Below are 26,848 nucleotides of genomic sequence, written 5' to 3' on the forward strand. Positions count from 1 at the left end.
CTGCCCACTCTCTCCCTACTTATTCCATATAGTTCTTGAAGTTCTAGCCAGAGCAATCAGACAACAAAAGGAGGTCAAGTGGATACAGATCAGAAAAGAAGAAGTCAAAATATCACTATTTGCAGATGATATGATAGTTTATTTAAGTGATCCCAAAAGTTCCACCAGAGAACTACTAAAGCTGATAAACAATTTCAGCAAAGTGGCTGGGTATAAAATTAACTCAAATAAATCAGTAGCCTTCCTCTACACAAAAGAGAAACAAGCCAAGAAATAAATTAGGGAAATGACACCCTTCATAATAGACGCAAATAATATAAAGTACCTCGGTGTGACTTTAACCAAGCAAGTAAAAGATTAGTACAATAAGAACTTCAAGACTCTGAAGAAAGAAATTGAAGAAGACCTCAGAAGAAGGTAAGATCTCCCATGCTCATGGTTTGGCAGGATTAATATAGTAAAAATGGCCATTTTACCAAAAGCGATCTACAGATTCAATGCAATCCCCATCAAAATACCAATCCAATTCTTCAAATAGTTAGACAGAACAATTTGCAAATTCATCTGGAATAACAAAAACCCAGGATAGCTAAAGCTATCCTCAACAATAAAAGGACTTCAGGGAGAATCACTATCCCTGAACTCAAGCAGTATTACAGAGCAATGGTGATAAAAACTGCATGGTATTGGTACAGAGACAGACAGATAGACCAATGGAACAGAATTGAAGACCCAGAAATGAACCCACACACCTATGGGCACTTGATTTTTGACAAAGGAGCCAAAACCATCAAATGGAAAAAAGATAGCATTTTCAGCAAATGGTGCTGGTTCAACTGGAGGTCAACATGTAGAAGAATGCAGATCGATCCATCCTTATCACCCTGTACAAAGCTTAAGTCCAAGTGGATCAAGGACCTCCACATCAAACCAGATACACTCAAACTAATAGAAGAAAAACTAGGGCAGCATCTCGAACACATGGGCACTGGAAAAAATTTCCTGAACAAAACACCAATGGCTTATGCTCTAAGATCAAGAATCGACAAATGGGATCTCATAAAACTGCAAAGCTTCTGTAAGGCAAAGGACACTGTGGTTAGGACAAAACGGCAACCAACAGATTGGGAAAAGAGCTTTACCAATCCTACAACAGATAGAGGCCTTATATCCTAAATATACAAAGAACTCAAGAAGTTAGACCGCAGGGAGACAAATAACCCTATTAAAAAATGGGGTTCAGAACTAAACAAAGAATTCACAGCTGAGGAATGCCGAATGGCTGAGAAACACCTAAAGAAATGTTCAACATCTTTAGTCATAAGGGAAATGCAAATCAAAACAACCCTGAGATTTCACCTCACACCAGTGAGAATGGCTAAGATCAAAAACTCAGGTGACAGCAGATGCTGGCGAGGATGCAGAGAAAGAGGAACACTCCTCCATTGTTGGTGGGATTGCAGACTGGTAAAACCATTCTGGAAATCAGTCTGGAGGTTCCTCAGAAAATTGGACATTGAACTGCCTGAGGATCCAGCTATACCTCTCTTGGGCATATACCCAAGAGATGCCCCAACATATAAAAAAGACACGTGCTCCACTATGTTCATCGCAGCCTTATTTATAATAGCCAGAAGCTGGAAAGAACCCAGATGCCCTTCAACAGAGGAATGGATACAGAAAATGTGGTACATCTACACAATGGAATATTACTCAGCTATCAAAAACAATGACTTTATGAAATTCGTAGGCAAATGATTGGAACTGGAAAATATCATCCTGAGTGAGGCAACCCAATCACAGAAAAGCACACATGGTAAGCACACATGGTATGCACTCATTGATAAGTGGCTATTAGCCCAAATGCTTGAATTACCCTAGATGCCTAGAACAAATGAAACTCAAGACGGATGATCAAAATGTGAATGCTTCACTCCTTCTTTAAAACGGGAACAAGAATACCCTTGGCAGGGAATAGAGAGGCAAAGATTAAAACAGAGACTGAAGAAACACCCATTCAGAGCCTGCCCCACACATGGCCCATACATATACAGCCATCCAATTAGACAAGATGGATGAAGCAAAGAAGTGCAGACCGACAGGAGCCGGATGTAGATCGCTCCTGAGAGACACAGCCAGAATACAGCAAATATAGAGGCGAATGCCAGCAGCAAACCACTGAACTGAGAACGGGACCCCCGTTGAAGGAATCAGAGAATGAACTCGAAGAGCTTGAAGGGGCTCGAGACCCCATATGAACAACAATACCAAGCAACCAGAGCTTCCAGCGACTAAGCCACTACCTAAAGACTATACATGGACTGACCCTGGACTCTGACCTCATAGGTAGCAATGAATATCCTAGTAAGAGCACCAGTGGAAGGGGAAGCCCTTGGTCCTGCTAAGACTGAACCCCCAGTGAAAGTGATTGGTGGGGGGAGGGCGGCAATGGGGGGAGGATGGGGAGGGGAACACCCATAAAGAAGAGGAGGGGTAGGGATTAGGGGGATGTTTGCCTGGAAACCGGGAAAGGGTATAACACTCGAAATGTAAATAAGAAACACTCAAGTTAATAAAAAAAAAGAAAAAGAAAAAAAGAAAAAAAATGGCCTTCATTTTAAATTGTATATTGCTCTTCCTATATAAAGAACTTGTGTTCATTTATAAAATAAGTTAATGACAACATTTTTACAGTGGATAAATGTTACTTTCTTACCATGATTGCTGCCAGCTGTCCACTTAAAGCAACAAGTATAGTGAATGCTAAGTTGCATAGACAATTTTAGTTCCAAGCATAAACATACTAATTCCCAAAGCTCTCTGAAAATAGCAAAGAGATATTGGATAATATATGAGAAATGCTACTAGAATACTTCATCGCAATCTTTCAGAGGTTTTTCTCTCTGTTTAATTTAACTAAAGAAGAATTTCTCTCAATTCTTTTTGCCACTAAATCTATAGCAAGTGAAAGAATACTTAACTTACAATAGGGTCCAGGTGTTATCTGCTGAATATGTGGAACCTGGCCTTTGTAAAATGAACCCAAACATATCAACATTGCTAAAAGGAGCGTCTGTATACAAAGGAGAGCACATCATCACTTAACTTAAATAAATACATTATTGTGTTTCAGTGATTTTTTAGATGATGGTGGGAAGAAAAGGCCTTCCTGTGGTTTCCTTTGTGTGTTTGGTTATAAATTAGGGGCTCCCTGGTGTTCACTAAGGTCCTAGAATTGTCCATAGGACTCAGGAGACAAGTTCATTTAATAAAACACCAGGCTCACATATATGATTGAAGATGCCCTTAGACCTACTCTCCCATAGACATACCATGCTCTCAAGTGAAAAAAGTTGTAACTTATATAGAACCAGTATCTAGGAGGGATATTAATAATTGTGAAGGTTCTTTGCAAATTTAAAAACATTTGTTAGACTTTGACACTGCAAAGGTGTTCAGTTCACAGGGACACAATATTGGCAAGTAGGAAGAACTCACACATATGCATAAAACTTCTTTGCCAGCCTCTGCCAGTTTCACAATATTTGGATTTTTTCTTATTTGGTTGGATCACTAAGGATCTTGTTGGATTTTTGTTGTTGTTGTTGTTGTGAGTGTCTTCACCCCCAAGCAGTTGAGAACCTGGAAAGAAATAGTTACAAGGGAACAATGTAGACAGTTTCCATTTGTTGAATTTCTTTTTCCTCCCTTTAATATCCAAGGGAAATGAAAAAAATCTCACTGGAGCTCAAGTGTCATGCCTTACATCCAGCCCTCCATGATACACTGTAGCAAGATTGTACCTCATGAAGCCTCACTCACTGCCTATCTATAAACTGGAAACAAAACCTCACTCAAAATTTCAGGGGACCTACAGGAACAGATGCTCTGGCTTAGGGATCATCATTCAACTTGTTGGTATCCCAGCGTCACTTTGTCATCTGGATCTAAGCGCGACTCGCAGATGTGTCGACACTTTGTTAATATTCCAGTGGCAGATGAACTGACAGCATGTGGCATCTGGTTAACGTTTAGAGAAGCTCGGAGCGATACTTCTCATTAAGTGGAGATGACTTGGCTTGCCGTGGGGCTGGCAGGCATTTTAAAGCTGTGTTATTCTCGTAACAAATGCCAGATGCCAGGCTGGATGTATAAACACGAGCCAGGTTCAACGTAAAAATATTAATGTGTTACACTGGAAACCGTCTGCTACCAATTCAGCGTTCCAAAGTTTCACATATGCAGCTTAAGGAATAAATTCCTGAGGCCTGCTGAGTGAGAATTGGGGGAGGGTGTGGTTTTGTAGATTTGCCTGGCATGGACCTGTTCTCTTGCAGAAGAGGCTAGGGTACAATAAGGTAGCACACCAATTGTTCGGGACCCACATAAAGACCAAGCTGCACATTTGCTGCATATGAGCAGGGAGGCCTAAGTCCAGCCCCTGTATGCTTTTTGGTTGGTGGGTCAGTTTCTGAGAGCGCCAAGGATCCTGATTAATTGACTTGGTTGGTCTTCCTATCCCCTTTGGTTCACAGTCCTTCCTCCTGTTCTTCCATCAGAGTTCTCAAGCTCCACCCACTTGTTTGGCTGCGGGTTTCTTCATCTGTCTGAGTCAGCTTCTGGTTGGAGCCTCTCAGAGGACAACCTGTGCTGGACTCCTATCTGCAAGCATAACAGAATATCATTAACATTGTCAGGGATTGGCACTTGTCTATGGGCTGGGTCTCAAGTTGGGCACGTTATTGGCTGGCCATTCCCTCAGTCTCTATCTTGGGTTCCCACATTTCTTGGCCAAAAGCTGTTGCCTGTGTGTGGAATATGTTCTACTAGCTGGGCTACCTTGTCTGACCTTAGTGGGAGAGGAAGCACCTACCCTCACAGAGACTTGAAGTGACCAGGTGTGAGTGGGGGATATACACAGGGGACCCTACCTGCTCAGAAGAGGAGAGGGGGAAAGGATTGTGGGAGGTGGTGAACAGGAGGTAGCCGTAAGCAGGATGTAAAGTGAATAATTAAAAATAATGTATAACTCTTTTAAAAACATAAGGTAGCACTCATTTCTCCCTAAAGAAAGGAGTGGGTGGAGACGTGGGTGGGGGATAGGTGCAGAGGGATCCTAAGTGAGGCTTTAACCCCTGTTTTTTTCAATAGCAAGGAATAGTGTAATGGAATGTGCAAGATACTTCGGATACTGTGCTCATTTACTGATTATGCTAAATAATGACTGAACTCCATTTTTGTAGGCACAAGTGTTATCATATGCAAAATGAGTACAGTATTTTTGCTCCATATGTAGCTGAACAATTCATGATTAAGCTTCTGGAGAAAAATTTGACACTTATTTCGTCTGAGTATTCTCTTGAAAGAGTGCTTGGGATGCAATTATATTGTCTATGAATACCGACTTGCTCTTGAAGCCATGTGTTTTGAGACACTGTCTACATCACTTCCTTTTGATTTTGAACCATTGCAAAATGGAGCTGGACTTGCCTATAGACATTTGTAATTCCAGCACACAAAGCCTGACAAAAGGAATGCCACTAGTTCAAACCAGCCAAGACAAGTCAGTGATGTTGAAGCCAGTCTGGGCTATGTTGTAAAGTTAAAGCCCGCCTAGGCTACAGAGTAAGATTCGGTCCCCAAATTTAACTAGCTAGATCATTAAAAATAAATAAATATAAATAAATAAATGCCAAAATAGCATTAATTTGTTAAATTTGAAGATACCTGGTTTTAATATATGAAAATAGATGAATAAGACTTAAAATGAAATTTTATGCCACGAAAAGGAAATTATAGATTTATAAATACTGTCCCCCTCAAATAGGATGTTATATTTGTGATATTTTAGATAGGGTATAGTATTTGAAGATAAACTAAGGTTAAATCTGAGTTTCACATTCTGTGTTTTGGTAACTTGAGGAAGTGGTTATTAAATACTTGGTACATCCGGTTACAAATCCATAAAATGAGACCATGTCTTCAAGTTGAAAGTAATTAATGAATGTATTTAATAAAGCCTGTGACTTACGGCAAGTGAATTATGAGTTTTAGTTGTTAACACCAGATATTGAGGCACGGTGGTGAGGAACAGGAAATCCTGAAAGGCCACTGCTATCCAAAACCAAAATCTGAAAACAGACACAAACATTGCACAGACAGAACATCCACACTCAGGGAGATCTGATCTCTACATCTGCGACCCTGCTCTCTATACGTATAAGACACATTTAATCTAAAACCCAAATGTGTCACAGTCCACTAGAGGAGCAAACTGTCCTTGGTTTCTCTTTCTATTTCAGCTCAGAGGACAAAACCTGTCTAGCTGACATGGAAGATGGGGGCAAGCTAAGGAGAATGCCACTGGCAGTGCATAGGAGAGGGACCAGCTGGCTTGCAAGGGGGTTCGCTGGAGTTTGTTGCTGTCTGTATGTTTCTCTTCCTTTTCCTAGCAGCCCAGAAAGTAGGGACAGATGTTATTTAGACATTCTATTGTAGAGGACTCCCCTACTTGGTTTACTATGTCGCATGGACAGATTCAGAGGATGGGCTGACTGCGTAAAAATATAGAGCATTCTGTTGGATAAGCTGTCCTGGTTGCTAAATGTCTAGGCAAAGATTATTTGCTCTGAAAGCATACATGTATAAATAACACTATATACATTAACCAGCTTGAACTAATGCTTTCCTAAATATAGAAAGTCATATAATTATAATCTCAAAATATAAAAAGGTTATAAATCACACTAGTCATACTGTCAGCCGACACTGGCTTTGTGACAAAGCTCTTCTTGTTTCACTCCCCTGACGTACGCCCACCCACATTGGAACAGGAAATGAGGAAGTGTCCATCTCCTGCTCACTCTCTCTCTGCCTGGAAAATTGTTTTGATTTTGCAGTTTAGGATTCTAAAACAAAAGAAAACCGACAAACAAACAAATGGTTTTTTAGACATCTACTGATGTAAGAAGACAAGTAATTCAAGAAAATTTAATTTAAACCGCAAATCCTAGATTTGAGCCCAACCTGAATAACTCAATAAATTTCTCATAAGTCTGATAGTGCTCAAGTAAATTATTTTTAAGTTATAGTAGGATGATATATTCCTACTACATTGTACTCCAGGTTAAGATGGTATTTTCAGGAATTAAGGCACTGGAAGGTGGAAACAAAACAAAAAAAGCTGAATGGTAAGCACAGCAAATGAGTGGGACACAGGACTGTCACAGAAAAATCAGTGGCATCATCATGGACGTGGCCCAGTTGGGAAGCGTGTTTGCTGTGTGAGCACGAAGACGTGAGTGAATTACCAGCTCTTTCTTTAAGAATGAACACAGCTGCACATACCTGTACCACCAGTCATGTGGAAGAGAGGCGGGTGGATCCTAGGAACTTGCTGCTCTGTTAGCTTAGTTAAATGACAAACTTCATGCTCAGTGAGAGTCCCTTTGTCACTGGAAAAAGGTGGAGCAATATAGAGTACAACAGACTATAGCTTTCTCTGGTTTTTGACCATTTCAACCTGCCATGCACACACACACACACACACACACACACACACACACACACACACACCACCATAGACAGACACACACACACACCACCACCATAGACAGATACACACACACACACACACACCATAGACAGATAGACACACACACACACACACACACAAACACAAACACACACCAAAGACATACACCATAGATTGACGAGAGAGAGAGAGAGAAAGAGAGAGAGAGAGAGGAGAGAGAAAGAAAGAGAGAGAGAAAGAGGGAGAGATATTAGGTTTCTTTTCTTTTGTATTTTTTGTATTTGAGGTTATAATTACAACATTTATTCCCTTCCTTTTCATTCTTCTAAATACTCCTGTATGTTCCTCCTTGCTCTCTTTCAAATGTACGGCTTCTTTTGTTTCTTTCAGTTGACTGTTGTTTTATACACACACACAAACACACACACACACATACATATGCACATACACACAGGCATGCACTCCTAATTATAACCTGCTCAGCATGTATATAGCTATATTATATATGCTTTAAGGACTGGCCATTTGTTACTGGATAAGCAATTGATGTGATCTTCCCTAGGAAGAATATTTTCCCTTCTCAGCATTCCTTAGTTGCCCACAGGTCTTGTGTAGGACTGAATCCTGTACACTTCTCGGTGGTTATACATACAAATATTCAGAGTGTAGTTAGGGATTATGTTGGTTTAGTAGAACAGTGTTTGTAAATTCTCTTCCAAGATCCTTGAATTCTCTGTCTTTCTTAGTTGGATGGTTTTCTAGCACCAGACATGATATCCCTCTTGTTGAGTGGGTCTTTCAATCTATTAGACAACGGTTGATTTTGGCAAAGTTATGAGTGTCACTACTGAACCCTTGGAATTATCATGCCATACTGGTCATTGTTGTGGTCAGTTAGAATCATAACTGGGTAAGAATGCTGGTTGTTTCCTATTTCAGAAGCTTGCATGGCATCTTTTGGTACTGTGAAAGCTCGTCCTTGGGGAGGAGAGAGACTTATTTCCCACCCCTGGGAGGAGGGAGGAGTGATTAATGGCAATAACAAAAGGGTGTGTGTTTTGGAAATCTCTTGGGTAACTTTGACCAACAACTCAAAAGGTTTCTCATTTTTTCTCTTTTTAGGAAATCTTCAGGCTTCTTAAAAGGTAATCTTTGGCTCTTAAAGGGAGCATTTTTGGGTCCAAAAGTGAAAATTTGTATGTATGTATATGTATGTGTATGTGCATGTGCATATGCATGTGTATGTGTGTGTATGTGTTTGTGTGTGCATGTGTGTGCATGTGCATGTGCATGTGTATGTGTATGCATGGGCTTGCATGTATAGTAAGTTTTTTATTTAGGCCAATATAATATGAGTCCTTCTAACTTTTTCAGACAACCTTACTGTTATTTGCCTTCTCATTTCCTTTTGTATTTATTTTCCTCCTTTTCCCTAATTAGACCCCATTTTTTCCTCCAGTTCCCTAATTAGATGTCTAATACTATGTCATTACCTTCTCTATTGCTCTCCTATCCCCAGAACTTGTATGTGGTCCTCTTTTACTTTCCAGGTTTCTGGAGTTACTCTTGGATGTGTACTCACATTGTGTACTCACATCTGAAGATTTGGACCTCAGAACTTCCGATGGGAAAGAACATGGAACATGTGACATTTGTCTTTCTGGGTTGGGGATCCCTCCTTCAAGATGATCTTATCTATGTTCTTCCATTTAAATTCCTGATGTCATTTTTATTTACAGTTGAATAGCATTGCCTTGTATATATGTACCACAGGTTCATTATCCATCCATCTGTGGAAGGAAATTTGGTTTATTTCCATGCCCTGACTATGGTGCATAGAGATGCAGTGAATATAACTGAGAGAGTGTCTGTTGAATAGCGTGTTGAATACTTTGGGCAGATAGATGCCAAGGAGTGGCACAGCTAGGTCAAAGTGCAAATTTAGTTTTAGCTTTTTGAGGAATTCAGGTCTACCCTGAATTCCATAGCAGCTGTACCTGTTTGCAGTGCACCAACAGTGAAGGAATGTTCCTTTTGTCTCAGCTCTCTCCAGCATCTGATATATATATATATATATATATATATATATATATATATATATATATATGCTATGTCGAATAAAATAAGGAAAATCTCCAAGTTGTTTTCATTTGCTTTTCCCTTATTGCTCAAGACAATGGACTTTTTTGAGGTAGGGTTCTTTATAAAATCTGGATATCAATATTATGTCAGAAGTGTAGCTAGCAAAGATTACCTCCCATTCCATGGGCTTCCTCTGCATTGGGTCAGCTGTTTCTTTAGCTGAGCAGAAACTTTTTAATTTTATGACATCCCACTTGTCAGTGGTGGGTCTTAACTCTTGAGCAAATGGAGTCCTATTTAAAAAGTCCTTTCCTACACCTATATCCTGTAGGATGTTGCCTGTGTTTTCTTCTAGCAGTTCAGAGACTCGGATTTTACATTTTGGTCTTTGATTCATTTGTAATTATTTTCCTCATGCACAGTGATAGATATGGGTTTCTTTCATTCTTTGTTTTTCTCACTGCATCTTTGATTTATCCAAATATGCTGTATCTATTGGCTCTCTGGAATTTAACAAATTTTTATAGTTTATGCAGCAGGCTTTTTCTTCTTCTGTGGTAGGTTTCTTCTCTGCTGCTTTCTTGGTAACCACCTTTTCCCCTGCTGGCTTCTTCAGCTTCTTGACAGCCACAGGCTTCTTTCCTTTCTTGCCTACTGCACGCTTTTTGTCGGCACAAACGTTCTCTGGAACGATCTTCTCCAATTTGGTTGCCCGTGCAGCACCTGCCACTTCCAGTTTTTTCACCCGAAGTTTGTAATTTCTGGCCTGACGAAGAATGGTATGCCTGAGCACAGTCTTTGCGTAAGGGTTCAGCTTCAACATGATCCTCCGGTTCTTCAGTGGATTCTTCTTCAAGACTCTACACTGAATCTTCTTGCGTGGTGATCAGAGGATTCTTTGGATCTCTGGGCTTTTCAAGATTCTGCTAAGGTCTGTGTTCATCATCTTGTGCATGGGAAGGTTATAGTTACTCTCGACGGAAGGAGCCTTATGCCAAGCAGCATACAACTCATCCAACTTCCGGAAAGCACTTACAGTCCAAATGCAGAAACGCCCCACATGCCCACCAGGATCAACTTTCAAAATGCTCAGCTTGCTTACATCAAGCAGAGTAATAGCAGGAATGTTTCTGAAGGCCTTGATGATACGGTTATCTTCACTATAGATGTTGCAGGGTCCCCTGTGCTGGATCCACCATTGGTTTCTCATTTTGCCCTTGCCAGCTTTCATTCTCTGAGAGGCATAAACCTTTTTGATGTCATTCTAAGCTTTAAGTTTCTTAAGCAGCTGAACAGCCTCCTTGGTCTTCCTGTAACTTTCAACTTCATTTTCAACCACCAATGGCAGTTCAGGAACTTCCTCAACACAATGACCTTTAGACATCACCAAAGCTGGCAAGGTTATGGCAGCCAGGGCAGAAGAGATGGCATATCGTTTTGGGGTTGTGTTCACTCTGAAGTGCCAATGACACCAGGTTTTGGTTGGTGCAAACATGCGGCCCCCACGACACATATTTCTAAAGGCACCCTGGCCAGAACAGTGGATCTCGCTACCTTAAACTCTTGGAATTTGAGCCACAGCTCTGCCAGTACCCCAAGACTCAGAACTGGTCTAATTCACTGACGGCATAGGGCTGTCTGTTGTTTTTCCTCAAGTTGGTGTGAACGAAGTCTAATGGTAGCTTCGGACACAGCTGGCAAAGTGGCATTCTTGTCAGATGACTCACCCTTTTCAGAGTACACCCATATGAGGGGACCGGCACAAGCCATGACAGGGAGAGAAGTCCACGATCCTCTCTACTCGGCTGTTCCCACAGGACCTCTTTTCATTCTTTTGCATGTTGATATACAGTTTTCGAAAAATTATTTAGTAAAGATGCTGTTTTTTTCCAGCTTATGTTTTGGTATCATTGTCAAATATCATTGAAGAACAGGTTTCCTTGTGGCATTTCCATTTGATATGTGTGTGTGTGTGTGTGTGTGTGTGTGTGTGTGTGTGTGTGTGTGTGTGTGTGTGTGTATTCCTTTACCATATCTCCCCGCCCATCTTCCCTAGTTGTATCCTTTCAATCCCTTATTCCCTTCTATTTCACATAATTTTCTATTGTCCTTTCTACCCTTTTTATTTAGAGGCTAATATTTCCCTCTCAAATTTTCCTTTGTAGTTTCTTTTACTCTATGCACATTCATTCCCACATAAATACAAATGAATAAAATCAGATGCTAGAGTCACATATAGGTGACAACATGCTAGTCTTTCTGAACCTGAGATGCCTCTCTTAATACCATAATTAAATTTACATCGATTTCTCTATAAATGTCATTATTTTATCTTGTTTTTCAACTGGATGAAATTCCACTTTATATCTATAGCACATTTTCATTACCAGTTCATCTAGGCTGATTTAATTCCCTTGGCGTTGCTAGTAGAAGAGCGTGAGTGTGGATGTTCATGTATGTCTATGGTAAGATGTATAGTCTTAATTATGAAGTTTTTCCCTAGACATATATAGACAGATTTTTTACCTTTACAAAATCAAATTAAATTAGATTCTCAAACAGCATATTCTTCTCTGTTACTAGGAAGTCATTTTGTTCTTTACTTGTCCTCTTAATAATACTTTAAATAAAAGAATTCAGAAGTAAATATGGCAGTTAATGCTAGCATGTAGAAACCCAAGCAATGACCGATGTAAGCTTGATAAGCAAATATATTTAAAAAATCGCTTTTGTTTTCAAATTAGGCTAATCTGTCCTTACATAGTGCTTAAATTACAAATAATAATTGTCAACTATTGATTGGAATATACTTTGGAGGATGTAAAATCAGAAAACTTTGAGTGTATTTTTTTAAATCAGAAGATATGGAAGGGGTTAAAAATTCTCTTCCATGTACTTCTATGTTTTCAGTATGGCTTAACAAAATAATAATGTGTATTTGTTTTTCTTTTAAAAGTATGTAGTTATGATTCATGTTTTAGCTTGGGAATTTTCAAAACGCAACCACTTTTCAACAGGCCACATCAAGTTCTTATTTGGATATATGTCTGCTAGACTAAGGTTTTAATCGTTGCTATAAATCTAAAGTTAGTTGTAATTTTGATATGATATTTGACTTTTGAACAAACCTCGAAAACAAGCACAGTGACAGAATTATGCATGAATTTCAAGTTATATTTAGCACAGGGTTTCCACCAACTGGTTTTGTAATTTTAGCACATTGTGGTTTTAGTTTAAAATGGAAAATACATTTGGTTCATCAGGATTCCCAAGATTTAAAATAGGCAGTGAATCAACAACAAAAAAATTAAGGAAATAATGAAAATTATATATATATGGTCATAAGCATATGAACATCAAAAATAAAATGAAAACTATTTTTTAAAGTATTTTGTGTTTAGTTATCCTAGTTTCTGTTTCAAATCTAACCTACGTGATATGGTAACTTCTCTTTATTCTGAGCACACCCATGCTTTCCTATGCAGAACAGCAGTATTAAAGTTTTATCAACGCTCGATTGCAGTCGATACTGGAAAGCATTGAGTGGTGAAAAACATTCAGAGCAGAAAGAAACAGACTCAGACTTGACCCTGTGTCTTGCTGACCAAGTTTCCGAAATCTGGCAAACTCCTTTTGAGTTTCAACTTTTCATTATTAAATTTCTTTTAAATTAATGTGCATAGAGCTATTAAATTACTTTTTCTTCCTTTGGTTGATTTAAGGATGTAAGAAATAGTGTGCCCTTCTCTGTGTGTCCATGTCTCTGAAAGAGGTCAACATTAGGGATAATTTCTTCTCCTTTACTCACTCAGCACCCTGTTCGAACACAGACTTCATACACAGTTATCTACACTGCTCACGTTGTACTGTTTGATCAGTGTTTAGACCAGGATTATTTCATAAACATTGAATCAATGGCTAAGCCTGGAGAATGAGAAGACAAGAATTTTTGTATTGTTGACATTTCTCTAGGAATGAGAGCCACTTTTTTTCTTTTTTCAAATAAAAGATGTGGGAGTTGTTGTGGAAAAACAGACTCTGACAACAGGATTGACAGTGGTGGTGCATGACCTTAATCTCGGCCCATGGTGGACTGCTTTTCATGATGGTGGCAAGTTCAAAGCTAGCCTGAATTACACATTCAGAATTCATGAGTCAATCAACAAACAGCACATTAAACCAAAGTTTGGGAAATGGAGTGGGTATCAGCTAGTGAAGGGATAATTGCTTCGATATGATTTTATACAACCTTACTCTTTTAGAATCGCACAGATATACACAAGGTGTTTTAGTCAAATCTATACCCAGTGCCTCCCCCGAACACTGTCTGATCAGATTTTTAACATTGTATCACCTCCAAACTTAATGTATCCTTTTAAAAAATTACAATGTTAAATCAATGAAAGAGGCTTCTAAATAAACACTTCTGGATTTCAAGGCTGCCTTCTCCAGGCTTGGTAGTTTATGGTGATCTATCTCATCATTCTCCAAGTCTTACTGCATGACATAAACTTCCGATGTTCTCTCTGGGTAAAATGTCTACTTGTGAAAGTCTTCACTGGAATGGATAGAATTCCACCCAGATCCTTCGCCCAGGCCACTGCTGATAAATGGGAAACTGAGGAAGTAGCACTTGGCACACGGTGCGGAGTCAACTTCAAAGCCTGCACATCTATTCCAGACGGGCCCTTATTTGGCTAGGCCGTGGGTGATCCGAGGATAAGGGGCTCTTTCCCATCTACTTCGTGCCAAAAGTAAAGTTGCCTTGACATTTTCACAGGAGCTTTTTATTTTTCAGCTCTGCCAGGTTCATAATAAATGAATAATGAACCACAATGCTCCACTGGTCTTATTTCCAGAGCCTGTTAGAAAAAAATACAGGATATGATGCTAAATACTTTCAGCTGATTTACCATGGTGGAAATAGACTTAAATCAACAATAAATCTTTCTTGTGCCCAAATTTGCTTGAAATAAGAATTTTTCCTTTCCCAGCGTAGTACACAGACCATACATATTCCTTTGAAAAACATCTTACATCTCTGAACTCTTTTCACTAGAACTTTTTATCATTTACTTTTTCTGCTAAGCATTAGAAATGTCTACGAATCAAAATACTTTTCTCCATGTTTTTGTGCCCATATCTTAGCTTTTTTATTATTATAATCATACACTATACCTTGACATTGGAATAGTAATCCTTCCAGCATTGCTTTTATTTATTTATTTATTTATTTATTTATTTATTTATTTATTTATTTTCAGAATTGCTTTGACCATCTGGGGTCTTTTGTGTTTCCATGGGAACTTTAGAATTTCTTTCTTCTGTGAAGAATGTTGTGGGAATTTGGACTGCAATTGCATGAAACCTGCATAATCACTTTCATATTACTTCTATCAATCCACGAGCATAGAGAGACTTTACACTTTTTAATGTCCTTCTCTATGCCTTCAGCATTTTAAAGTCTTTATAGTAGAGGTCTTTTGGCTCCTACACATTTTATTTTCTCTGAGGGAATTCTGAATAGGAATGTGTCCACTATCTCTTTCATTGCATGTTCTCATGTTCCTGTATATAAAGGCTAGTCACAGTTGTTAATCAATAAGTCAGTGCTGGGAACTGAACCATGGTCCTCTCGAGAGCAACCAGTGCTCCATGCCACAGTTACCTCTCTAGCCCATTATCATGTATTTAGCGGAAGACAACACTTCAAAGGGTTTTAACATAGAAATTGAACAAAACTTTGGAGGCATTTGCATTGAAAAGTTTTGGTTTATCTTAAATCCACTTTTTTATATTTGAGGAATAGACAGTAAATAATGTACACAAGATTAACCTTATTTTTTCTTATTATTTTAAAAAAAATAATAATACAAACCCTAGAAAAAGTGCCTAGCATACAACCTAAATCTATGGATTTGAAATGCAAAGATTATTTTCTCTAGCAAGAATATCTAACATATTTCTCAGTGTCAGCATAAATTACGAAGAAGATATAGCAACATTTATATTATAACTATTTTATATTACATATAATACTATTATAGGATATATATCAACCTTGAGATTACATACTCCTGTTAATAATGTTTAATGAGTTTTCATAGCCATTAAAGGCTAACACAACAGAATTTTGAATGGACCAGTGAAGCTTTGCTGAGACACCTGTGCACGTTTAGACCTCTACACAGCTTCCTGTCTAACAAACTTGGTAATCTATTTAGTCAAATAATGGAGAAGAAATTGTAAACAAACTTTTAAAATAAATAAAACACCTCAATGTCATCAGTTTTAGAAAAAAATCTCCTCTATGTAAAAACCTAACTTTAGAAATCATGTAATAAATGATAATATTTGCAATTTCCAAAATACCTGTCTTTTGGGGAAGTTAAAATTATTATTTAGTATAAGAATGTCAAATTTTTTTCTACAGGGGCTTATGTTCAAATTCTTAGAGTAATGGCATTCAGTGGTGGTCAGATTTTTCAAAATGTCCTCTTAGATAAAGTGGTTGGCAATAAACCTATGTTATTTGACATCTGATTGAAATGTTTATAGCTCTGAAGTTTACAGCAGACACAGAGACATGATTGATGCTGTGAGATATGTGTACATGGACTTTAATATTGTTCATTTGCTTTGTAAAATAGATTTTATTGTGAAGCAAGATTGAAGATACAAATAATTTTCTGTTACTCACACCTCCTGTCTCCAAGCTAATCAATTGCACATATGAGCTGCTCTATTATAATAACAGTGCTATGGCAACAGTACTAAGACAGAAAATAAATTGGAAAAATGCAAATAAAATTGAAACACTAAATGAAGCATAAAGTTTTTGTTCAATACAATCATCATCAAAACACATCATCAAAGCAAGAATAGAGATGATCGTGACATAGTTACATGCAACATTAGACTTAATATGAAGGTCAGAATGAAGAGAAATGCTGAGCTTGACAGACTGCCGATATGAAGGTTCCACATATGTATGTATTAATTAATATTACAACACTATACTTGAGAAATATCTGGTATAAGGGTACAAAATTATATGGTAACCTGGACAGAAAATAATGCAAATATAGCAATGAATAATAGGAAGATAAAAATTAAGGAGTGTGGGAGAGAAACAGGAAGTATTGGACAGGTAGGTATTTGCTTGAGGAGTTTTTGGTTAGAAATAAAATACAGTTCTATATACACATCCTGGGTCAGTAACTGCGTTCCTTTAGTTAGAAATCAGAGAATCCAGCTTAGCTAACTCAAAAGTTGTGGGATGCATACAAAGTACTCATGTATCATGCAAACATGGCTCGACAAGGTTATATGATAACTAAGCTGAGACAACACAATAACAGATTTTTATCCTTCTACACTTCTGTTCCCCTATGTGCCCTCTTAGATTTCTCTGTCTTGTAACACAGTATGATGATATATTACACTTTTTGCCTCAGTACACCAAGAACAAGCGTACGTGATCCCACTCAGGTTTTCCTATATCAGCTTCTCATAATATCTTTATATTTACTATAATTGTAAGAAACCATATTCCCTATATGCTGTATTATTTTGCTGACTATGTATGATTCTGGGCTGAGTGAATTAGCTATGGCCTTCACATGAGTAAATGCAGTAAGGCAGTACATGCCTTGGAGAGAGGCTGAGATCTAGAGAGAGCGTGGGTAGGACAGCCATTTCAGAATATAAGTTCACATTTGTGTGACATTGAAAGCTATGCAAGTTACTCCATATAGAGATGATACTACTTAAACTCTGAACCTAATAAAAAGTAGGAAATATATTTTCTTAATGGATCATTCCTTTCTGAACTTTCCATATCTGGAATGACAACCATGGAACTTCCACTGGAGATGGGGAAATTGATTGTGTTAGATGAGATAAGGATATCTCGGATAGTGTGTAGTTCTAAGAGCTGTCCATCAGTGGCCTTCTTTGCCATGACACCAACCTCTGCTTTATTTTCCCTTCACACAAGTTAACAGTAGAATATAACTGGAAGTTCATAAGAATTCTTCTAAACAGCATCATTTTCCTTACTACACATATCCACTGCAATCCCCAAAACTCATAAGCTACACTTCTTCAAACTCAAGTGTCTATAAGTCCCAAAGCTTACATTATCCAAGATACAATCCACAGACCACATGAAGCTCAAGAAGGAGGACAACCAAACTGCAGATGCTTCAGTCCTTCTAAGAAGGGGAACAAAAATATTCATAGGAAGAGATACGGAGACAAAGTTTGGAGCAGAGACTGAAGGAATGTCCATTCAGAGACTGCCTCACATGGGGATCCAGCCCATATATATACAGTCACCAAACCCAGACAATATTGCTGATGCCAAGAAGTGCATGCTGACAGGAGCCTGATAGAGCTGTTTCCTGAGAGGCTTTGCCAGAGCATGTCAAATACAGAGGCGAATGCTAGCAGCCAACAATCGAACTTAGAGCAGGATCCCCATTGGAGGAGTTAGAGAAAGGATTGGAGGAGCTGAAGGGGTTTGCAACCCCATAAGAACAACAATTCCAACCAACTAGAGCGCCTAAGGACTAAACCACCATCCAAAGAGTACACATGTTCAGACCTACGGCTCCACCTGCATATGTAGCAGAGGATGACCTTGTATGGAAACAATGGAAGGAGAAACCCTTGGTCCTGCCCTGGTTGCACTCCCCCCACCCACCCCCATTGTAGGGAGATATGAGGTTGGGGAGACGCGAAGAGGTGCATGGATGGGTTGGGGAACACCCTCATAGAAACAGGGGGGAGGGATAGAATGAGGGGTGTATGGACAGGGAACCAGAAAAGGAGATAACATTTGAAATGTAAATAAAACTAATCCAATACAAAAAGAATATAATGAGTTATAAAGATTCATCCATTAAAAAAATTAAGAATGTAATTGATGTACACATTATCTCTTTAGCTAGTCCTAAAATTCTGCCATCCCCCAAGAAGACTACATGAAATAGGAGGGACCCATGGCTCCAGCTGTATAATATAGCAGAGGATGGCATTGTTTGGCATCAATAAGAGGAGAAGCCCTTGGTCCTATGAAGGCTCATTTCCCCAGTGTAGGGGAAATGAGGTGGGAGTAGGTGGGTGGGAGTGGGAACATCTTCATAGATGCAGGGGGAATGAGGAGGGGGGATGGGGGAGGGGGGAAAGGGATAACATTTTAAATGGAAATACACAAAATATCCAATAAAATGTTTTGCAAAATAATAATGTCAAAATGGCAAGTGATCATGGTTAGGAAAAATATTGTCTCTTTGGTGGACAAGTCTAAAAATTCTAATGTCTTCATGTCTTTTAAAACTTTGTTTCTTATATGTTTGAATTAAGAGTCTACATTTCTCTGATCACGTGCCCTTATGCACTGGACTGCTGTTAGGCACCAACCTCAGGAGGTTCTAGAAAGAGCAGAGAAACTGGAACTTTCCTATTTCTGACTCCAGTACTGTACTAGTTACATTGGGAGTGTGGTAATCATGACTGGAGACACTTGATTCAGGCTGGGTTTTAGATTTGATGGACACAAAACCTCTCTGGTAAGCCAGGACTGACAGTGACAAAGTCTTCAGGAGCATATCACACATATAAAGCAAAAGGGTCTTGGGTCATTTTCTGAGTTTCATCGTACTGCCTTTCTTCCTCTCTGTTTCTTTATCTCCCCCCAACACCACCAACCTGTGCTTTTAAGATTGGCTTACTCATTCCAGATTCAGATACTACCATTACCATTGCTTGGTCCACTTGGGCTATGTGTTATCACTATATTGTCTCAAGCTGAGAATGGAAGCCAAGTGCCCAGAGCTGGGAATTTCAGAGTAAAACTAAAAACTTGACTTTGTGGATGTGTCCTTTTCAATGCCATTCTATTAATGAATCCTGCAGATTTCTAGGAAATAAACACAGCATAAGACCCATGTTTATGTTAAAGCAACATTTTAATATATGTGGTGTTTTTAGAGTATGGCATTGAAATTTAAAACGTGTGTTGAATATTTTTCACAGTGTTCTTCTTAGTAGAATAATAGTTGACGTATTTAGATGTCTTTCCATTTTTCCTAAGTTTAATCTCTGGTTATGACTTGCTGGACACTGGAAATTTGAGGGCACCATGAAAAAATGAGCTGCAAAATGTTACCAAAAATAGTTGTCCCACTTCAGGGAAAGAATTCTTTCATTTGTGAATGTCACTTTGAAGGCAATGACAATCAGATATGAAATTTATAAATTATTGCCACTATTTTAAATAATCTATTTTGGAGATCCACTTCAGAATATTTGAAAATCCAATTCCATTTAAACCAAATTCCACTTCAAATGTGTATGCATGTTGTTTTAGAGACGAAAGTTCTTTAAAATGACTCTTCAGTATGCTTTCAATTTAGCCTGCTGTTTTCTAACTATATTTTGAACCTGTTTTCCTATTTCTGTGTGGCAAGCAGAAATGGGAAACCCTCTGAACAGTTCCATTTTCTGACAAATGTTTGCAAAGAACAAACATCATAGAACTTGCTTTGGCCGGTGCCCACTTCGCTCTCTTCACAGATCTACCCCCAAATAGTAAATATAAAGGCATCTCTCCAAATTTCTATCTCAGTTCATGGCAAATTTTGAAGATGGAGGAAGATGGCCAAAGTACTTTCAATTTCATAAATATACTACTACACAAAAGTTAGAATCAATGAATAAAAATTAGGCCAAACTTGGGCCAGGAGCAAGAAGTGCCAGGACGCAAATGTTTGTGTAAATGGGGCATCAACCCAATTAGATCCAACTGCAGAATAAACCAGTGAAGTACAACCATTGGAATTACTGCAACCTTCCCTAGTAACTTCACTACGTTTAAAGCCAAAACCAAAAAGTCAAACACAGAGAGATACATTGGTCTAGGACTATGACCACTGAAAGTAGATGCAGTTTCTCATGGATAATGACTACATTAAGACATTAATATCACTCATTCCTCCCTCCCCCGACCAACACACATGCCATTTTCTTCCTGGGATACTCCCTCTATGCCAGTGACGAGGACAAGTTCTTTCTGGAAAATAATGGGTTGAACTTGAACTCAGTCTTCAAAACCAAACAAGTCAAGAAGAGGCAAGAAACAATATTGCACAGTTGATATTTAAAGAGGAATATGCTATTTTTTCTGTAAAGCTAATATTCCTGACCAGAAAACACATGAAGAATCAGAATCAGAATCAGAATAAGAATCAGAATCAGGCAGACAACAGAAAAGGCTTTGACTTGCATTCTTCTTGAAATTTTGCTTCTTATTTGCAGACTGGTATGGCTTTGGGAACAAACCACAGAAGTGAGTATTACTCAAGAATAATTCAGGAATGAAGTCAGTAATTCATGACTATTCATAAGGCTTCTAAATAAGGATCAGAGAGTATCTTGTGCACAGGATATTGCTCTTGGAGTAATATTCCAGATCTTTACTTCAGATTCACCCACCAGATTATTTCTTCTAAAGCAATAGCAGAATGTAAGCTAAGGGCCAAGTGCTATTTATATCCAGTGACTTACACCTCTTCATCTTCTGAAGATATTTCATATTCCATTGAAAGTGGAAATGACCATGAGAACACAATCACTAAAATTCAAACCACACACATACATGCAACAAGAAGTATATTCATTATTTTTTAAATGAGGAATTGGTGGGGAAAGTTTGGGGTATAATGATCAAAACATAAAATTCTCAAGCACTAAAGAAAGAGACACACAAAAGACAATAAAGACAGTTCAGATCTTCAATTTAATTGTTATTTTTCCCATTAACACTAAGAATATCTGATAAGGACAGAAAGATACAAAAAGAGGTAGCATGGATAAAATAGGAAACGACACTCAGAAAAAACCCAAGGTACCTGAAAAGGCAAGTAACACTGAAATCCCTTGTGTGGTTAAAATACAGACAGAACCATTTACACTCAATGACTGCTTCCAGCACATGGATGTGGCTGAACAGTAGGACAGGAAAATACTCAGGCAGTCATTCAACTTTGTTTTGAAAACAAAATAATCCTTAAGAACTCCAAATTGATTGATGGGTATAGAAATATGTCATAAAGATTCCTTTTATTGCCATCTTCCTTTAGTCAAATAATTAGTCTGTCTTAGTTAGGGTTTTATTGCTGTGAAAAGACACCATGACCAACACAACTTTCACTTTTGGCTTGCTTACAGGTTCAGGGGTTCATCCCATTATCATCAAGGCAGGAGCATGCCAGTGTCTAGGCAGGAATGGCCTAGGCAGAGCTAAGAGTTCATCGTCTTGTTCCAAAGGCAAACAGGAGAAGACTGACTCACAGGCAGTTAGAATGAGAGTCTTAAAGCCCAGGCACACAGTGACACACCTACTCCCACAAGGCCATCACTATAAATAGCAACACTTCTTGGGCCAAGGAACCACTAAATCCAAGGCCCCGTTACCTATCTAGTTCCAGATTCTTGGACACATTAAGAATATCAGGTGTGGGTTTTATCTCATGGTTTGGGTCTTAAATCCAATGGAAACATGATTCATTATTCTTTAACATACATACTATTACTGCTCAAATTGGCATGTCTTGTGGGCAGCACACTAATGTAGCTCTCAGCGTTTGCAGCTGAGTGAATTTGATGTTTACTTTTCTCTCATGAGAACATATACACTACATTCTAAAACCGTGGATGTTAATCAGTAAGGGTGAATCTTCCAAAGCATTGCACAACCTTCCTCAGAGCAGCTTTTCTTCCAGGATAATGTACAGGACTTTGGAGTGTTCAACCCTGAATAAAATGTCTTTATCACGTTCTTCCTCCCAAAGCCTGTTGTAAAATATTTTAAAAAAAAAATAAGGTTGTCTTTTATCCCCCTAGGTCCAGCACCTCAGTGCCCCAAGATACCTGCTGGATATCTTACCAGAAGCACACATTCCAATTCTGTGGCGGCCCAGACCAGTCACCCCACACTCCATTACACTTAAATCTACACATGAAGAACACACAATACAATAACCTTAGATCCAATTGATAAGATATAATTGCCCACCTAAACATACAAAGCCCAGTACCATCCATCCCTTAAGAACATTAATAAAAACCTAGAAATACAGAGAGTGGAATCTTAACATCACCTGCCATGGCTTCTCACTCTCTCTCCCTCCTGTCTCTTCTCCTTTCTGTTCTAGTCTCCTCCTCTTCCTTCAAACTTCTCTCCCGCCCATCCTTCCTTCTCCTCCAATGACAGGCTTCCTTCTATCCTGTACCTGCCCCTCACCTGTATTTACAAATTCAATGGGAAGAAGGTTCTGGTGAAGTCACCTGCTTCCTGAGTAGTGGCTAGGCAGTTGTCCTTGGGGCAGTGGAATTAGCATCAAAATACAGATAACTCCAGGGCAAATCACAACAAAAGCCTAGGGTCTATGTGGAGGAGGAGGCAGGAAGGATGTAAGTAGCAGAGGTGGTGGGTGATTTTAGATATTATTTACATACACAACAGGACAAATTTGCATGCTCCGCGGAACTCTTGGGGACAGTGACAGCATGCCCAAAGACAGTACCAGCTCAAGCCAGACAAAATCCCAGCACAAATGAGAAGTAGGCACAAAGTCATATCCTTAGCCAATAATCTACTCAGTAACAATAGCTGCTGGAAGGGGGAAAATCAGTTCTCTTCAGTGGAGTGACTTCAGGGATATCACTTACACACCAGCATAGGCCTCATGCCCAGAGCAACTGATCAACAAGACATAGACTCAGTGGCATCTTACTTTTGTTCTTGTTTTAAAGAGAAAGAACATGAAGCTGGATTGATAGGGACCAGGGAAACATCTGGGAGGAGTTGGGGGACTGGAACAAGTGTGATAAAAAAAACATAATGTATGAAATTGTCAAATAATAGAAAGAAAGGATGAGTTGTAAAACAGTTCGGTTTCCTTCTGCAGGAAGGAAAGGATGGCATATTGAAAATCTGGCAGTGAAAGTTCCTGTACCTTTTCCACTCTTGATAATATCATACAAGATTATTTGAATCTGTGATACAAGGTCCTGATTACCCACATTTGGCATGGTGTGTAGGCAAGCGGGCCTCTAGGTGTCTACAGCCTGACCATGTGGCATGGCATTCAGGGAGTCTATAGATGTCTTCCCCATCCTGCACCATGTGTCAGGTTTCAGGGTAGACCTTGGGGCATCTTTTCCTTCTAGTGCTTTATTTTTATTCTAATCTTACACTTACTTGGTATTGAAGCACACTAATTTTCCTCTATTGTATTAGATATACTTATATACATACGTACATACATGCATACACATGTAAGATATTTTTAAGATAGTAATTAATGTTAAGCTTTTACTTTGGACTATTGGTTGACATTCTACAAGTTATATTTTTATCACTCCTACTCAATTTGAGATTTGTAATTGACCTACTTCTCTAATTTCAGAATCCATCTAGTGATAAGTCTTTAACCACATGAATTTAAGTGTGTTCTCACTTATTTAATGAATATTTTGATTGAGGTAGTTAGAAATCTATACCAATATTCTAAGTGTTTTGATCCATAAACCAGAGCATACATACGAGGATCATAAGGTGTTGGGCATTTTTTCTAGTCACGACTCTGCTTTTTTCTCACATCTTGATATGACAGTTGCTACAGGGAAGTGACAGGCTTGGTTGTTAACCTCTCTTACCATGAACCATTTGCTTATTCTGTTAGTGGATTCAGAACTTGGGCATCTCAATTTCCTGTTTTGTGATCAGAAAATCATAGAACAACCTCTCTAGCAAGTACTTGGAAACTATGAATATTAATGAAGGTTAATCTATTTCAAAAACTTTCAACAAGAGCCAGGAACATAAAAATATAGCATTATGTAACTCACAGATAGAGGTTTTATTACTGTGATTTAAAAAAAAATACACCATGACCAAAAGCAACTGGGGGAGGAAAGACTTTATTTCATGTTTCAACTTGTATGTAATTCATCATTCCTGGAAGTCAGGGCAAAAGCCTGAAGGCAGGAAATGGTGTGAAGGCCATGGAGTAGAGCTGTATAATTACCTTCTCCTGGTGGCTTGTTTATATACTAATGAGGACCACCAGCGCAAGGGAGGCATCAGCCCTTGGAACCTGGACTTCAAATATTATCAATCAAGAATGTGCTTTCCCACAAGCCAATCTGATGTGGAAATTTTCTCAGTACAGTATTCCTCTTCTCAGATGAATATAGCTTGTATCAATTGATACAAAACTAGCCAGCACATGTATCATAATGAAAGAGTACATTTTCCTTATAAACCACGGGCAGTACACTGGAGCTACTTAAGACTCTGGTGCATAGACATATTGAGATCACAACACAAAGCACAGATTTGCTTAGCAAACTTCCTTTGCATGTTTCAGAATACAACCCAAGCCATATCCATGAACCATGGTCTAGGTCCTGGTGTACAAACTTTCTGATCACGACAGAAGGAATGTTTTAAAACATACAAACACCCGAGAAAGACAAATCTGTGTACCTACTAATCATTATATGAAATATAAAATCTCTCCTGAATGGAGTCCACAACCCTATCATTACTGAGATTAAATACCTAAATGGATAATTAAAAACTTGGCAATCAATTAGCCAGAAGAGTGTCAATTATATTTTTTCTAAATTATTTTACTGATGATAAATGTTCATAGAAGCAAAAGTTGATATAATTATTTATGTCCTTGTTTTCTTTATCATGGATTTAGAACTGATAAACATTATAAAGTCTGTCGCTCTCTAATTAGTTCTATGTCTTTTCTTTTTATTAGGTTTGATGATCCTTTTTTCCTGCTTACCTTAGAACTCTGATATTTGTATGTCCATAGGTATATATTGGTTTTACAATCATGTGGTATGTTGAAACATCCAACACAAACAGAAGATACCTTCTACACATCTTTTCTCGGTATACAATTTCTCAGGATAAAGCAATTGCTTGTTTCTTTTTTTCTCTCTCTCTTTTTTAATTGGGTATTTCTTATTTACATTTCAAATGTTATTCCCTTTCCTGGTATTTCTTATATCTATTATAATATGTAAAATATACAGGGTTTTAATTTTATACATATCTGTGTGTATTGGATACTTTAGTTGGCAAAATTAATTCTAAAGAAAACACTGGACTTCCTGTCTGCTAAAATGTGATAATTGCTGTGAGTTGAGACAGGTGCATCCATCCAGTTCAAATTTCATTTACATCACACAGATTACACTATTATAATATTGACACCCTGTGCTAAGTTCTAAAGTAATACAAACTGAGCCATTCACTGCCAAGGCTGGTAAGTGTTCTTCCTCTTAGCTTGTCACTGTTTCAATTAAAAGACCTGATGTGAACTTATAAGGGTGAAATGCTTTAACTAAAAGGGGAATTAAGATGAAATTAGCAATAATCCAATACTCACTTTACTGGAATCATTTATACAAGTCAAATATGTTTGAGCAGAAAATCAGACATAACTCTGGAAGTTAATGGAGTGAAACTGATGTGTGTCTCTTTCTTCCTGAATGAAGTATTTATTCACAGTTGACTACAGAGAAAATGAAGACTAACTCAATAAAAGGGCATATTTACATAATAAAATCAATAACAAACAATTGTAAAACATCCATGATAAAGTTGAAATGATAGTTTCATAAATGACAGTCTTAAAAACAAAGCATAATTGGATGGCTCAAAAAAAAATGAATGGGTCTCAGGGGCTGTTCATGTCCTCTTTTATTTTGAATAAAGAGGAAGAAAAATAAGATCTAAAATTAAAAGGAAATCAGTAGCTTTCTTAAGACAGTTTGAAGTCAGTTTTCTCAAAGCAGGAAGAAAACATTGAACTGTAACTCACAATTTACAGCTGCATTTAAATTAACATATTGTAATTTCACTCAGGTTCCTGACATATACATTTTTCCTGGAAAGCAAGCTCTGTGATCAAGTGGATGTGAATAACCTTGTGCGTTTTTTGTTTGTTGGTTGGTTGGTTTTTGTTTAGAGCCATAATACAGGTTCCCATATTTAAAAAGGAGGGGGAGCTTTTACTCCTTTGGTGAAGAATTGCATTTAATTTCCCTTTAAGAAACAAACACATCCTTTTCTTCTTTCTTTCTATGGGTTGAGTCTTCACTGCACCTACTCAATTTATCACAATACAGCTTTCAAAT

General features: G+C 38.2%; 1 long non-coding RNA gene and 1 pseudogene across 12 annotated transcripts in view; one reads left to right on the forward strand and one right to left on the reverse strand.

The window, feature by feature from the left end:
* The window catches only part of LOC147996101 (LINE-1 retrotransposable element ORF1 protein-like), a 127,623-nt gene that overhangs the window by 39,911 nt on the left and 60,864 nt on the right, over positions 1-26,848 (forward strand). The window contains exon 2 of one of the 12 annotated variants that reach the window (XR_015674139.1): positions 8,657-8,679. The exons of the other annotated variants lie outside the window; for them this stretch is intronic. This is a non-coding gene — a long non-coding RNA (LINE-1 retrotransposable element ORF1 protein-like). The remainder of the gene's footprint in view (positions 1-8,656; positions 8,680-26,848) is intronic. 12 annotated transcript variants of the gene reach the window in all.
* Positions 3,904-11,386, reverse strand: Rpl4-ps6 (ribosomal protein L4, pseudogene 6; annotated as a pseudogene).

This window comes from Rattus norvegicus, chromosome 2 (assembly GCF_021556685.1).
Source record: "Rattus norvegicus strain SHRSP/BbbUtx chromosome 2, alternate assembly SHRSP_T2T, whole genome shotgun sequence".
NCBI classification, from domain to species: Eukaryota; Metazoa; Chordata; class Mammalia; order Rodentia; family Muridae; genus Rattus; species Rattus norvegicus.